Source organism: Aulonocara sp. 'chitande type north' Nkhata Bay, linkage group LG6 (genome assembly GCF_057382095.1).
Source record: "Aulonocara sp. 'chitande type north' Nkhata Bay isolate Kocher_YH1m ecotype deep benthic linkage group LG6, A_spYH_male_GT1.1, whole genome shotgun sequence".
In the NCBI taxonomy this organism is placed as follows: Eukaryota; Metazoa; Chordata; class Actinopteri; order Cichliformes; family Cichlidae; genus Aulonocara; species Aulonocara sp. 'chitande type north' Nkhata Bay.
The window spans coordinates 11,477,166-11,492,735 of NC_141349.1; the positions used below are offsets into that span (position 1 = coordinate 11,477,166).

The following is a 15,570-nucleotide window of genomic DNA, read 5'->3' on the forward strand; positions in this document are numbered from 1 at the left end:
TCTGTTCTCATGCCAATATTCACATTAACACAGCTGGATATGTGTTCTCGAGCTATTATCACATAATGCAAGGTGCTCTTCAGGTTTGAGTAGCTTAGGGGAGTGTTATATGGAGATCAAAAGCTGCCAAAACTTGTGCAATTGTTTCTTGTGTTAAAGATATTTTTCAAACTCATGTATTGTTAATGCAGCAGTCCACACTGACAGCATAATCTTGCAGGACAAATGTGAAAGTTTTGTTTGCTGCTTTCTAGCAGTCCCCTGATTGGACGCTAGCATTTACACTGTGATCTTAAGCAACCAATAGGCAAAAAGCTAACCCGATAACAGATATAACAAAATGTAAACATGTTTTGGGAAATAAATATCATTACAAATTAAAATATTTCAGAGAAAATCATCTTATAAATCAGTGCCTGTATTAATTGTGATTGTAATTGAATATCAATTTATTTATGGTTTACGGTTATGGTTTTCTATACCCTGCCCAGCCAATGAAAGCACGGGACTTTAATTTAACCTGGTTAAATGTCTTGTGCTGTTTTTTTTTTTAAATAAATCCCAATAAAACAAATGCTTGTGATCACCAAATCAAACAAACCAAATTGCAGCCAGTCACAACAGGACTAAATCAAAGTCAGATGGGGTTTGTCCTTCTGAAGAGCGTAAGCTGATCAAAATCACAGACTTTGTGAAGCAGAACAAGCACGGACACGCAGGGAAACGGGGGGAAAGAAAGATGTGGGAAGGATGGAGGGAGAGAAAGAGAAGACCAGTGTTGCTGCTAGTATCTTGGTTATTTATAGTTTAAATGCCCAGGCTCTTTTTTGCCTGAATTCATTGTCTGCCCCTCTCTGTCTCTGTCTCCCCCTCTAGCCTCTCTCCCTTTCCCTTTTTCCTCCCCTCCATATTTCCCCACACCAAACCTCATCCCTCATCTCTTTCTTTTCCGTTTATTCTTTCCATCTCTCCAGTCGACTTCGCCTCTGCCCTCCACCCCACCCTCCTCCTCCCTTCCCCTTCATCTCTCTCTGCTCTTTCATTAGATATTGGGTCAGTGCTCTTTGCTCGACTCCCTCACCACCCCATCCTCCTGCCCACCCTCCAAGCTCCCAGCCCTCGCCGATGCTGCACACTGGTGTGTGTCGTTTTTCTTTAGTAATGTTACGCAACGTCCATCACAGACACACCGGGGGGGGGGGGGGGGGTAAGAGGGTAGTGTAAGAGAGACGCGGATGGGGAGGAAAGACAGTGGACGGGAGACTTAAATGAGGAGAGAGGGGGAGAAAGCAAGCACTCGCCATTTATTGGTCACTGACCCACTATCTTGCCAGATCCTGCGGTCCGATCAGTCAACCCTCTTGAGCTAACGGCCGATTCTGACCCGTTTACGCGCGTTTTTCACCGGAGCATGAATGTATTTTAATGTGGTGTAATGTGTGACGTTATGACCATGACCGCTTTTTCATTCAGCAATCCCCATCTGTCAAACAATTCACGTCCATGTCAGAAATACAGGAAGAAAATTATTTTAGGCCTGTGGTTTCTAACCAACACGTAATTCTCCGACTTTAACTGCACCAGCGGCGAGTTTCACGGTAGGCTGAAAATTAGACCTCTGCTTAAATCATTTATTAAACCAACAGCCCGACCCAGCTGATTTGTTTGGGCTTTTAAAGCGAGGAGATATTTTAGAATAAGGTTTATTAAAAGATTTTCAGTATTTGAAAAACAGGCACTGATGATTAATGTGATTATGTAAAGATTTCTGAATGACTCAAGGCTTTAAATGTATGCTGTAAATGAGATTAATTAAAAATCTGCAAATAGTCAGAATATCTCATGACCACTTGTTGTTTCTTTTAACCAAACAAAGTAAAATTTACTGTAATTCTGTTGTATTACTTCCTGAAATGTTCAGACATATTCTGCTCTTGTCATGTCCTCACGTGACAGGCGGAAAACCCCCCAAAACCTAGATACCTATCAAGAATCAATTTATTTCTGATGAGCATTATATCTGCACTAGTCAGGAAGTTTAGGCCTTGGAGGTGTAAGTCAGCATTAGTTATAGCCTAAACGCTGACCCCAACCAGAATATCTCATTTTTGCTCTTGATAGAAATGATTCTTCCCAGTCTCGCAATCAGAAAACAAAGATCTTAAATCATTCTACCTGATACACATGAAAAACTTTCTTTTCCAAAAAATGACTTCTTGCTCGACTCCGAAGGATTTGGGTCATCACCAACGACACCAAGAACCTCAATGGATTAAGGTCTCAAGTAAATAAACCCCAATCTAATATGGACACCAGAGATAATAATGTCTTTTAGAAGTTTAATTCACACTGAATCACATCTTTATTGGTTTTTGGTTTTTTTGGGGGGGTTTTTGGTCGGGGGGTGGGGGGGAGGTGACTCTCCCAGGCCTTTTGGCTTGCCATCAATCCCTTCAATATTTGAGCACAATTCACACCAATCAAACCAACGCTTCGGTGCTTTGGCCTTCAGTGCAGTGGTTCCAACCTTGCAATGTGTTACCAGTTCTAGATTAAGCACTTGAATGAAGGTATACGACTAATATGAATGTAGCATTTCCTACATTTGAAAAGAAAGCTAGTACTATGTACAACATGATTTCCAGGTCACAGGACTCCACAGGATCAAGTGTTACTATATTTTTTGAAAATGGTCCATTGACCTACTTTCAGGCCCTTTTTCCACACAGTGAAATCTGCAGCAATATTTGAACCTGAATGTCTCTAAAACTATTAAAGACATTTTTATTGGTCGGTCTTACCATCAAAATGTCCCTAATTTGAGACTACACTAATAAAAACCTTCACAGTGCAAAAAAACCAGCTAGTGACTATTTCAGAATGGAGCACCGCTGAATTTCACAATACTGCAATTTAAAGCATGTAAAATACTTTTCAACAGAAATCTCCATTCAGCTTCCATCCTGGATTTAGCTCCAGCCACGTGTGTGGAGGTTTGTGCTGGGTGAAAATTGAGGAAAAATAATACACTGATTATTTGCAGTTTATGCTTCACGAACTGTTAAACAGAGTAAACTTTTTTGAGTTTTGAGAGACATTTGGAGACAGTGAAGTTAGGACAGCAAACACTGGAAACAACAGAAAAGGCCGTGTCACTGCGCTGCTGCTTTTGTGCACAGCTACGTCTCTCGTGCTGCGTCACAAATATGCACAATTAAATTCAGTTATAGTCATTTAATTATAGTCAGCTGTTTTTGCTTTTAATTAGTAAATGATGATTAGTCCTCTTGATATTTCAGGATATTCAGTGGTGATAAAAATGTAAAACAAGTTGAAATGAGTCACACATCACACGTAAGAGATTCAAAATAGTCACTGCAGTGCTCTGTTGTAACCTTCAAAACTCCGACCCATCTGTTCAGCCAAACAACTTTCTTCTAAATTCTAGCAGATGTTGAAATACACACTAAATAATCTACAGGTCCTGTCAGTCAAACAGACAAAGCATTTTGGCTTAAGTATTTCTCTCACCAGCACACGTTATGTGCTTTCACAGTGAGATACAGTAAACATGCCGTTGTTGACACCTTATAATGGGGAGAAAATGTGAACATTTCGAGTTAAATGTCACTTTCCTAGCCGAATATTGGACGTATGAGCGGCTGCCCAGTGCGCTGCAACAGAGATGATTTTGGGAGGATGTAATGTAGAGCTGCAGAATGAGGGCAGGTATCTATTCCACATATAGCAGCTTGCTGTAATTTTATATGGGGCTAAACATCTGTTGCCTCATTTATCAATGAAGCTTCACCAGGACGCTGCAGGCTTTGTGGATCTCTCACATTTCTCTTATTTTTGTCACATGTCTCGTCTGTCTGTCTCCTTCCTGTCCTCCCTCCACCCTTTTGCTGTTTTTGTTTTTTTCAGTTTCCTCATTTCGCTCCTCTTTTCTTCACATGTGTGCCAAAGGAATTTATCAGAGCTGGGAGGGGGGAGGAAAACATTGCAGAAAGTTTCACTAAACAAAACTAGGATAGAGCAGGGAAGGGACCGGAGACGGCGCGCTCAGGGATTTCTCAAAAGGGGGACAGTGTGGTTGTTTGCAGGTGGTTGATGGTACTCCCTTTTTAAAAATGAATTGTTTATTTGCTGTACCTGGTAATCTTCTTTTTTTTTAAAGACTTTGAGAGACCATCTGCAAATTTATGTCTGCAATTAGCACGTTTACAGCCACAGATGGAGGTGGATGTTCCGTAATTAGTAACTGTCTCATCAGCAACCTTGTCCAGTTTGCTTCACTCATGCACTGATTAGTGCCTGATTTATCTTTCACGTTTTGACCATTTTTTTACTGCTGGTGCTGAATATTATTTCTTATAGTTACATATTTATACAAATCAATGCGTTCCTAAGATAAGCATTCGTCTTTCATGGCAGGGTGCAACATTTTTAGCCGCCATCAGTTTAAACAAAATACCTTCCTTCACAGAGATGTAGAGTGTAAAGGGCTTGTGTGTTTTTCTCAGAGCTGCGAGAGCTACCGTGTTTGTTGTTTCGCAACCGTCTATTTTCACATTAAGATGGTGGAGCCAGAGTACAATGTTAAAAAACGCTTCACTTAAGAAATGATGGCCCTGTTTTCACCACTCAGTTGTCGTTTCACGTCCTTTCTCATGTGGCAGTTTCAAAGAGCTGTAGCTGTTTTTCGTGAGGTGGTGTAATGTGTTCTGAAAATCTGCATTCGCTCGCCAAGTTGTAACACTCTTGTTGTAAGAGTGCTACATGCTGGTGACACAGTACAAGTCCTACTTTTAACAGCTGAACTGCTGCTTCTCTGCAGCTCTGTCTCCCCCCAAAAAAGTGTTGCTGAGTTTTTCAGCTCTCTGAGATGGTGTGATTATGTCTGATCACACGTTTAATTTTGTGTGGCGCTATCAGAGGAGACAGCCGTGCTGAGCTAGTGTAACGAGGATCCATGAAGATAGATGTCTGCAAATATATTAGTGCTGGATGCACAGATGAAGATGATGTTCATGATGCGTGAACGCCTCTGTTGTTCGCATGTTTTTAGCTGAGATCTGAGATGAATGGTGCGGCATGCTGCGTCTCATGTGCATGTTAGATTTTGTTCTCTTTTTAACTTTAACTGAGTAGCAACTACACTGTTGGTTGCATTGATGGATTTTTCTAAAATAAATATAGAAATAAATAATTTGGCACGATCTTGGAGTTGACATAGTTGTTCTGGTCTCTATCGCAGCTTAAATGAATGGTTTGATATTTCCTTAAATGCCAATATTATCTGTCTTACCAAGAGCTTGATGATATATCGCAACAGTAGAAATATCATCCATAAGTTCGTTGTTTAACTTATACAGCAAACATTGTGTACAAATGACAAATAGAAATTTTTCATTATGAATCAGGCTGATTCTTGATTGGGTAAAATGGGTTTTTGAATCCTCCGCTTGGCATTCATTTAAAAAGAAAAGAAAAATGAACAATTTCATAAAGGGTCACAAGCACCACCCAATGTAAGGTTGTTGCCACTGCTATCCTACATTAACAGCCTTGGTAATTACCAAAATCACTTTTCATGTTTCTGTAATGGTGAATCCACCAGTTATGCACAAATCCTTTAATCAACGACAATATTTTAAAGCTAAAAATATATTTATCGTTGTAATCCATGAATTAATAATTCATGTATTCTCTTGTTTTTGTGGCAATTTGTGAAGCCCTGTATATACGTTTTAAAAGTACCGTAAATGCAAATCCAAACGTGATAGCAGAAGATGACAGTTTTGGATTAGTATATCTGACTGAAGGCATACGCATTACTTGAGACGTACAATTTTTGTGTCCGACACAGTTAATATCAACATTTGTTGACTGATTCTTTGTGTAACAGCACTACATAATGTGTTTATACAAGAATCAGAGACATAAAAAACAGATATCCAAGATGTGAGCTGTTATAAACAAGCTAAACTATGGTCTAAGCTTTAATACACTGACTCTGCCTGAGTGATTAAAATCACAAATGACTTTTCTGTAAGACGCTGTGTGTCATCACAATTCACCAACACTGAAACCATGTAGTCCAAAGGCTTAACTATGTTTGTGTTCAGTAGTAGTTTAAAATAAATGTTATATCACAGATATAATGTCACCATATGCCCTGTTTATTTACTGAATGCATGCAATGCCAAGTTATGTTACAGATGAACTCTCTACAAGCAGCTTGTTTATTTTAAGGTGTTCCTTCTGCTAGAATGCCAGTGTTGCTAATTAAGTGACTGCTTTAATGAAAAAGTCTCCTGAAATTGCAACTTTGCTGTTATTGCTGTTGCTAATTTGTCTTTATTAACTACATGACTGACTTCTACTTGATGTATTTTATATTTTGCAGGATTTCATATCTAGCAAAACTTGAAAACTTTGCATGATATGAGATGCAATCTGAGTCCTTACAACTTCAGTGTAGTCTGTTTAACAGCTTATAACTGAATCTATATATCTATATATATCTGCCTTTCGCTTCAAACAGCATCTTGGACACACTGGCAAAACAGGATATTTCTTAGTCATCCAAGGATCACACTGGTTTTCTTTCACCTGTTTAGCTGCTTTTCTGCCTGCTTCTCTGCATGCAGCTGCAGCAACACAGTCATGTCATTTAAACATCCAGTCTTGTCTGCAGCCTGGAAGGTCAGCACTGTTGTCCACAGACTGACGGTTCTGGCTGGGTCCACTCTTCTTTCCAAGGTTTCACATACTGAGGTATCTGGATCCATAGGCTTTACACTGAGCTGTGCTTGGTATTATTTAGCATCTATTGGCAATGTGCAGGTTAGTCCTGTAGAGTCAACAGGAGTCCTTCAACATCTGAAAGAAAAGTGACACAGGCCATTGATAAAAATGTTCCGCTGGCATCACTGTAGCAGGATACACAGCTGTAGCAATGGCAGATGGCAGAATGTGTCCTTGATCCAACACAGCTGATTCAAATGGCTAAATTACCCCCACAACATGTCTTGCAGTTCTCCAGAGGCCTGGTAATGAACTAATCATCATTGATTCAGGTGTGTTGACCCAAGGTGACATCTAAAACCTGCAGGACTCTGGCCTCGAGGCCTTGAGTTGCCCACCCTCGATATACCCTGTGCCAGCTGGGATAGGCTCCAACCCCCTATAGCCATATACAGAGTAAAAGATATGGCGAATGGATGGATGCATTTACTGTATCACACTTGGTTTACCCACGTTAGTCCACTTGGCTTTTGCTCTGCTACTGATCAGAAGCACTTAACCCAAGTTGAGTCATTTAAACGCGGAGGGAAATCTGAGCAATGAACTAATTTGGACTAAAAGTGTGAACACTTGTGAAATGCTCTCTGACCACCTGGACGCTACGGTGACCTCCACCACACAGCGCCATGATCTGCCAAATTATCACTAACCAGTCATTTGCTCCTTTTTGCTTTGTGCCACATGACAACAGGCTGCTCTACTTCCCCGTCACAAAAAAGGGAAAAAAAATCAAAGTCGGGATGGAGGCTTCTTTATCAGGAGCAAACCCGAGCAGTTCTCTCTGTCACAACCAGACATCAAAGTAATTTATGTGGTGCGTGTGCACACTTGTGCATGCCTGCTGGTAGGAAAAGTAATTGCTTACTCTAAATTAGTTAGAACAAATAGGGTGAGAATCTAATTCCACATTTATTACAATTATCTTTAATAGGTCTGTCTATTGCCAGACGTGTGCTGAAATTGCGTGGAAATGAATTGGCCGTGCGGGTTCAAAGATTATAATGAAATACAGCTCAAAATGAAGTCGTTTAATGAACTGAAGGCTTTTTCAGTCATTTCAGTCCTTTTGTTCTCTATCAAAGTTTTAAAATGCATGAAGAGTTCATTTCTGGCCGCATGTTTACTGAATTTTGTCTGAGCTCCTTTTATATGGATCATTATATTTGGACCATTTGGGACTAGTAGGAGAAAATGAAGCCTTTTTCCTCTTTGAACTGAGTTTGTACAGAAATAACATTTTGCATTTTTCATATGAGGTGAAGTCAGGAAATGGGGTTTAATGAGTCAAGCAGCTGCTTACCCTGACTTGCTGAGAAACCTGATTATGTCTCCTACTACAATATGTTACAATCCAGTTTGATCCAATTTTCACTTTCCCTGGTAATCCTCTTGTCTCCCGACTTGTTCTGATTTTGGGTCATGACCTGAACTGTAACGTGTACACACATACACGAGCACAAGTGATATAAATTTCATCAGGAGAATACGAATGCAAGGCTCTGGAAATCTGCATACTATTCAATTTGCTGTGATAGTATTGTACAAGGGAACCAGCTACACATGTGTAGGCCTGATTTAAAGAGCAATAGTAAGTTGAATAACATGACAGCTGCCTGGGTGTATGTTCACAAGCAAGTCTTATCATCTTATCCTCTCATATTGAAAATTGGGTGGTGGGTGCACCGGGTTCTCTGTCTTCCTCTGCTAAGCAAGTAACATCCCGCAAGGTGAAAGTTTGCACAGATATTTATGTTTCTCACAACAGAACAAAGCAACAAAATATTTTTATTCTTAAATTTTATGATGTAAAGTTACAGGGCACAGCAGTTAAGCTCTATTCTTATCTTTAACTTCCCACTTTTCAGCTGGAGGTTTCTTCCTGTTAACAGGGAGTTTTTCCTTCCCAGCATCGCCGAGGTGCTCGCTCATAGGGGGTCATCTGATTCTTGAGGTTTTCTCTGTATTATTGTAGGCTCTTTACATTATGAAGTGCCTTGAAATGACTGTTGTTGTGATTTGGTGTTATAGAAATAAAACTGAATTTAATCGTCTAACAAAGAAACCTTAACAGGGTTTATAAAATATTCACTACTAAATGGACAAGTGTATTTCCTTATGTTTGCTTATTCAAATTGTTAATATTTGAGGTGCTCTTTATAAAGGATTTAAATAACGACAATTAAAATGTTTATGTTTCCATATAGTGATGTTCCACCAGTATGAATCTTTCGCTTGTGGCGTCTGATCAATAGCGATCAATAGCGATCTTTAGCCTTACATTTAACAATGCAAAACAGGTTTAACTAACAAACATGTTTTTGAGATGGTTCAAACCATGACATCTCCCTTCCCATTCAACTCCAGTGTATGTCTTTGAAAATCTTACGGTGTTTTCAGAAGGTTAAATTATATAAGCCACACTGCAGATGTTTATTAATAATTAAGGTCATATCCGGTTGTTCAGTCTGACGTCACTAGCCGTGTCTGGACCTAAACTCCGCTGCAGGTCCATATATCAAACGATCACTATGGCATTACTGAGAGTTGAAAAACTGTCTAAAGTCTTTCATCTTTAATAAAATAATCAGCGTTCTGCTCTACCAGGTGTAACAATTGAGTTTAACATCCAGGCATCCATGAAAACGGAATTTATGACATTTAACTGAGTTAGAAGTTAGCAGGGAGTTAGCTCGCTAGCTTCTATCTAAATACAATATAGCATGTCACAAATTAAACAAATAAACAAATTAAAACGTACAGCTCTGTTATCACTTCCAGCATAAATGAAGACAGAAAACTAAACAGCAGTGACGTTTGTAGGGTTACTGAAGTTGGGCTAGCTGGTATATAATGATGTGCTACGTGACCGCTAGCGACACAGCTATGTTAGCATAATATAAACAAGCTAACTTTTTTTTCCCACTCGATAAAAGTTAACGTGAGCGTTCTCGGTGGTCAGGAACAAATGTAATCGCATGGCAGGATGCTGTAAAAGGACCAAACTTCAGCCAGGAGAACAACTGAGATAATCCATCCACAATACGAGGTTAGTCATTCATATACTGCTGCATGGGCTGGGCTGTAGTTACATCCTAAGGTTTTAAAAACTGAGCTTAAATAAATGATTAGCGGTAATAAAAGCCTATGGAGGTCAACAGGGATCACTGACTGTTTTAGGAGCTTTTTGAGATCAAATAGAAGAAAATACAAAACATTAAACATGTTAACAACACAAAAGCCATATTAAACGCAGACTACTTTAGGCCCGGAAGTAGGATTCGTCACGTCATCACTGAACAATCGGATTCTTTGTTAACCCACTAGTTAATATAGAAGAAAACCATCAATATGATGTAGCTGAGGGAGATTAAATGTGTTGTAGTTAGTTGTATGTTTACTTTAAATTCCTTTCTGTTAATGCCACTAAAAGTCAAAGACTGGGGAGATAGGTGGATCAGATGCAGCAGGTGGGGCGTTTAGGGAGCGTTTTAAGCATCTCTGCTAAGGGTTCATGGGTGGGGTTGTTGCAACCTTTTAGAAAATCTAAAATGTTCGTATTCGGAACAACAGAGGAGCCTAAAGAACACAAAGAAATATTTACAAAAGCATGAAAGCAGGGATGAATGTTCTCCTGGGTGAATTTACATTAATAGATCAAGAAAAGAAAGGAGCACATTTCCTGTGTACCGTGTTTGTAATCCACTGAACTGAGCTGGTAGCCACCTTTGCTGTGCAACACATCTGCTTTGAGGTCTCTGATGTTCATCCACCTTTGCCACTGAGGGATTACTTTAGTGGCACTTTAACACACAGACTGAGCCATAATTAGCATAAAGGAATAAAGACACGCCGAGTTATTTGCATAAGACACAGTACCGGTTCAGAGGTGGGCATTTACTCTTCATACACATTTTCACGTATCTCGCCGAGTGGGTTACGATGTTAATGCTTCATGAAAGGATGTCTTCTAGTGTTTCATCATACTGTATTAACTTATCCTTAACAGCTACCAGGTCGGTCAGCGAGCAGGATTCTAATTGGCTTATGACAGCAAAGGGGTCATCGGGGTCTCCTCTTATTGGTATAAATCATCCTCTGTGAGACACAGCGGCCCCTCTTGCTGTGAGCATAAGTGGGTGACAGAGCTGTCCTGACCCCCGAGGTTTAGGTTGGTCTCAGAATAATAGTATCTGTTCCATGTTTAAAGCAGAATGTATAATTTAAAAGGGGCAATTTGTAAGAGCGACGCGTCATTACGATGGCTGTGTCGAGAGGAGAAGGGAAGAGGAGGAGTTTCTCAGATGGGGATTTCTCAGCAGGCACAAAGGTGTCTGCATTTTTTCTTTTATCTGAGCGAAAGATTGGTTGATGTATTGCAGCATCAAAAAATACTCCAGTTTGTTTCAACACGATGACAAAGCTGACAAAAGCCGAATACACAATGAGCGTAAATGAATGCAAAGCGGATTTGTTTGCTAGCAGAGGTTTGTGTTGCTAATACACAGCATTGCTTCATAAAGAGACCTTTCGCAGTTTCATGGAAACCAAATTTACTGCTATGAAGCTGATCATTTCCCCTTTTTTTCTTTCTATCCAGCTCCAAGAAGCCAACTCTGTTTTAGCTCAAACTGGGGTTTGAGGGCTGAATGGCCACTTATGACTGGATTCACAGGTTAATATCCTCCCGGTGAGGCATCCTCAAAACACTTCACTGAGGAGGTATCCTAGGGAGATGCCCCAAAACACCTCAGCTGGCTCCTTTCCACATCGAGGAGTAACAGCTCCACTGAGCCGCCTCCCAAATAATAAGTAGTCTTTTTTTGACTACTTTGGTGACCTCAGACACAGTGATGGGCGAGTCATCCCTCTTGTTCCCGAACTGTGCTTTTACTACAGAAAGTCTTTCGGTGGCATTGAGATCTTCGAATAATTCTTTATTATATCCATGGATGAGATCAGCAGCACCCCACTCCCACTATAGACGGTGTGAGCAGGAAGGTACTGGAAATATATGAAAAGGTACTCATTTCATATATTTCCAGTTTGTCTCACACATGTTTTTGTGTCATAATTCACCAAAGTTTGATCAGTTATCTTCACACGTGAAATCAATAAGACAGAATGTAGATTTAGGCTAATATCCACTCGTGAAGTACTTGTGGTATCATTGTGCTGAGATGTCCTTCCTGCTCTTAAGTATGTGGCATCAGTAGAATAGAGCCAAATGCTCAAAGCCCCTCTCTCTCTCCACAGCCTCACTCTGATGGGTGAAAGCTGGCAATCCTGTTTGTGCTATATTGCTCTATAATCACAGGTATGAGTGTATGTAATAAAGAGGCCATGGAATCATGTGTTTAACCCCCAGCGCCCATACAAAATTCATAAAAAAGAATCAGCCAAGAAATGAAATGCACTGCACAGGTTTCTTCCCAGTCAAGACAGTAAAGCATGGTCTTAATTTGAATTGCAGAAGGAATAAAAAGGAGAGAGAGAGAGGGAGGCCCAGAGGACGGGCTGAGCTGCAAGCTCATTTCAAATGGGAATCTGGTCTTCAGGGTACGAGCACATGTATGTGAGACAGACAGAAGAGCAAGATGGGAGGGGGGGGGGGGCAAAGCAAGGAGAAGGAAGGGAAAATCCAATTCCAGATTACATGTGCTTGTGGTGCAGTGTGGGTGGGCAAGTGTTGAAGCAAGTGAGGGAGCGTGTGAAAGGCAAAGAGAGAGAGAGAAAGCAGCAACGGAAGAATAGATATAATGTAGTTTCTACATAGCTGTGAGTGTGTGCGAATTGATGTGTTTTATTCTTGAAGACACCAGAGATCAAACCAATAAATTTATACAGAAAACCAAACACGGGAAAAAAGAAGTCCTTTTATTAAAGTTAAAGGAAATGGTGGTACCAGTCTAACAGCGCCGTGGCTGTATACTCCCAGCTACACAAGAAAGACGCCGTATAACGTATCTTAAAATGATGAATATATATATACCACTATGTACCGCTATCCAGGATGAAACAACAAACATCCATGAGTACATCAGGAAGACTGACACAACTGACCGCATGTTAGTGAATACGTGAGGAAGGATAGACGTCAGCATGGCATGGATCATCGGCAGATAGAAGAAGTGGCTGATATTGAATGGCTACCAGTGGCTGGACAAAGCTGCACTGAAAGACAGCACAGAGGCATTAATCATTGCAGCACAGAACAAGCTCTAAGTACAAGCTCCACAGAGGTTGGGGTCTACCTCACAATGCAAGACCCCAAGTGCAGGCTGTGTAAAGACACCCCTGAGACAATCCAGCAAATATTAGCAGGGTATCTGCGTGGTCTTCGGTTTGGAGGAACTCAGCAAGGGGCACTCAGGGAGAGAGACACCATCAAAACATTATTTTTTCTTTTCTTTTCTTAGGTAGCTGTTAAACTTACTTTTGTTCATATGTACTGCAGAAACTTTATTGTTTTTGACAGTAATGTAATCACCGCTAACAACAACATAAGATATGCACATCACTTCAGATATCAGAAACTTCCCACAAGATACCTACGTCACACCCAGGTTCTTTGAATATGATGCCAAGTTTAGTTTAAGCTTCGTTAGTTTGGAATTACTGCCCCCAACAATCTTGATCAAATCAGTGATCTCTGACTAATGCATTAACCTCCTAGGACCTGGCGTCCACATATGTGGACATCACATTTTGGGTCGTCTAGACCAAAGTACTCAATTTTGCTCCACAAAGGCCTGATATCCACGTACGAGGACATTATACCGCCACTGTTCTATAGAAATTTAAAACAAATATCCTCATATGTGGATTTCATTTTTCTCAGAGACAAAAAAAATCAGGTAAAAAAAAAAAAGTTCAATCTTTTTACATTCATCAGGTCCCAATCAGCCCACATAGCAAAGAGAAATCAAAAATGCATGCCATGAAAGAGTTCGGGTCTTAGGAGGTTAAAGCAGTGGTGTCAAACAGAAGGCCTGGGGACCACAATCAGACCACAAAAGACTTCAATCCGGCCCACCGGACTTTTAAAGGAGGACATAAATTTTAGATTTTAACTGTATTTTCATCAAATTTACAGCTTGTTCTGCTGATAAAGACCTCCCCCACAGTAGTAAAGGTAACAGATAAACAATTAAATGACATCTACTTTAGAAGTGTCTGTTTTTTACAACGTGTCCACATTCAAATATATAACTAAAATGGACATTTTTTTCTGTTTTGACAAAAACTTTCCTCTTTGTAATGACAGGGCAGTCTGGGCAATGAGCCAGCAGAGCTGTTTCTGTAATTTTACACTCTTATTTCAATCCCAAAGGGCCAAGCTGGAATTTTTTATTTCGCTTACTACAGCAGCATTTCTTTATCATCTTATAAAACTGAGACATTAGGTTGAAATTGCATCTCTTCTTCTTATCCTAAGACATCTTAGGGATTAAACGTGCAGTTAAACACCTTTATACTAACAGAAAGTTTCACCGGTCTGGTCCACTGCAGATCAAAGTGGGCTGTATGTGGTAAAATGAGTTTGGCATCCTCATTTTTTTGGAGAGCTCAGTGCACATTACACATGCTCTTATTCACACTGAGGTTTTTATGGGTCATATAAAAAAACCTCGTGCAAATGTGTGGTGGTGTTTTCTGAGGGAGGACAGTCTCACGTCTTCATTTGTCACACTCTTCATGCTCTTAGATGATCCTCTACCAATGTAACTTGAACAATGCAGCTGTCACCACCATCCTTTAAAGCTCTGTTGATTAAACAAAGAAACAGTTTCTAAGAGGCTGCGCTGAAGTGCTAAATATCTCCTTCACATCCACTGGAGGGGAAATGACATCATTTTAAAGTCTAGTCATCGGCGCTTACTGTAGAAAAGTGAGTGTGTCTGTGAAGCACACTCAGCATGATTGCAGTATTTTTAACTTTGTAGTACCGACTCGCATTTGCCCAACAAACAATTACTGTAAGCAAGTGAGACACAGGGGCATTCAGATGTGAAACTTTTCTGCTGAAACACAGTGCGCTGTCACTCATCACGGTCCTTTCAGGAAGCGAACGCAATCTCAACACGGCGCTCTACACGCAGTTCACGCTGAAATTATGAAAAGATGAAAGTGCTTTTGCAGGACTCTGAAAGGTTTCGGCGCCGCTTCCTCGTGAAATATCTTCTTTAATGTATCTATCAAAGTGCACTTGATGAAAAACACTTTGTTCGTCTGAGAGTTTTCTGAGGTGTATTAAAGATATGTAAATATGAAACAGGCTGTTGTTGGAGTCCTGTCATGATTTTTTTTTCTTTTTTCACTTTTTTTTTTATCAGGCTTTGTTATAAAATGGTTATTATCTCCACAGGTATGATAAAAATGCAAGTTTATCAGCAAACACTCCCCCAGCGATGAGTGAAAAAGACGGCTGGAGGGAGGCTCGTGGTAACAGGGCTGATGCTACAGTATGTGAATGTGTGTGTGTGTGTGTGTGTGTGTGTGTGTGTGTGTGCGCGCGCACGCCTGGAAGTGTGAGACATATTGTGAGAGTGTGCTCGTGTGCGCAGCCGATGCCAATTTGAAAGCCGGCGCTAGTCTTTCGTCCTTCAATCGCCAATTAACAAGGGGCCATTTAATTGCAGTGGTTTAGGAGGGTACAACAATTACCACAGGAGCTGCACTAAGCCAAAAACACACACACAAACACACACACAATCTCTCTTAATGAGCAGCACTATCCTTTCTTCCTGTCTATCATTT

General features: G+C 40.4%; 1 protein-coding gene across 2 annotated transcripts in view; it reads left to right on the forward strand.

Moving 5' to 3' along the window:
* Window positions 1–15,570, forward strand: part of cacng2b (calcium channel, voltage-dependent, gamma subunit 2b) — a 68,834-nt gene that overhangs the window by 31,165 nt on the left and 22,099 nt on the right. The gene's annotated exons all lie outside the window — the stretch shown is intronic.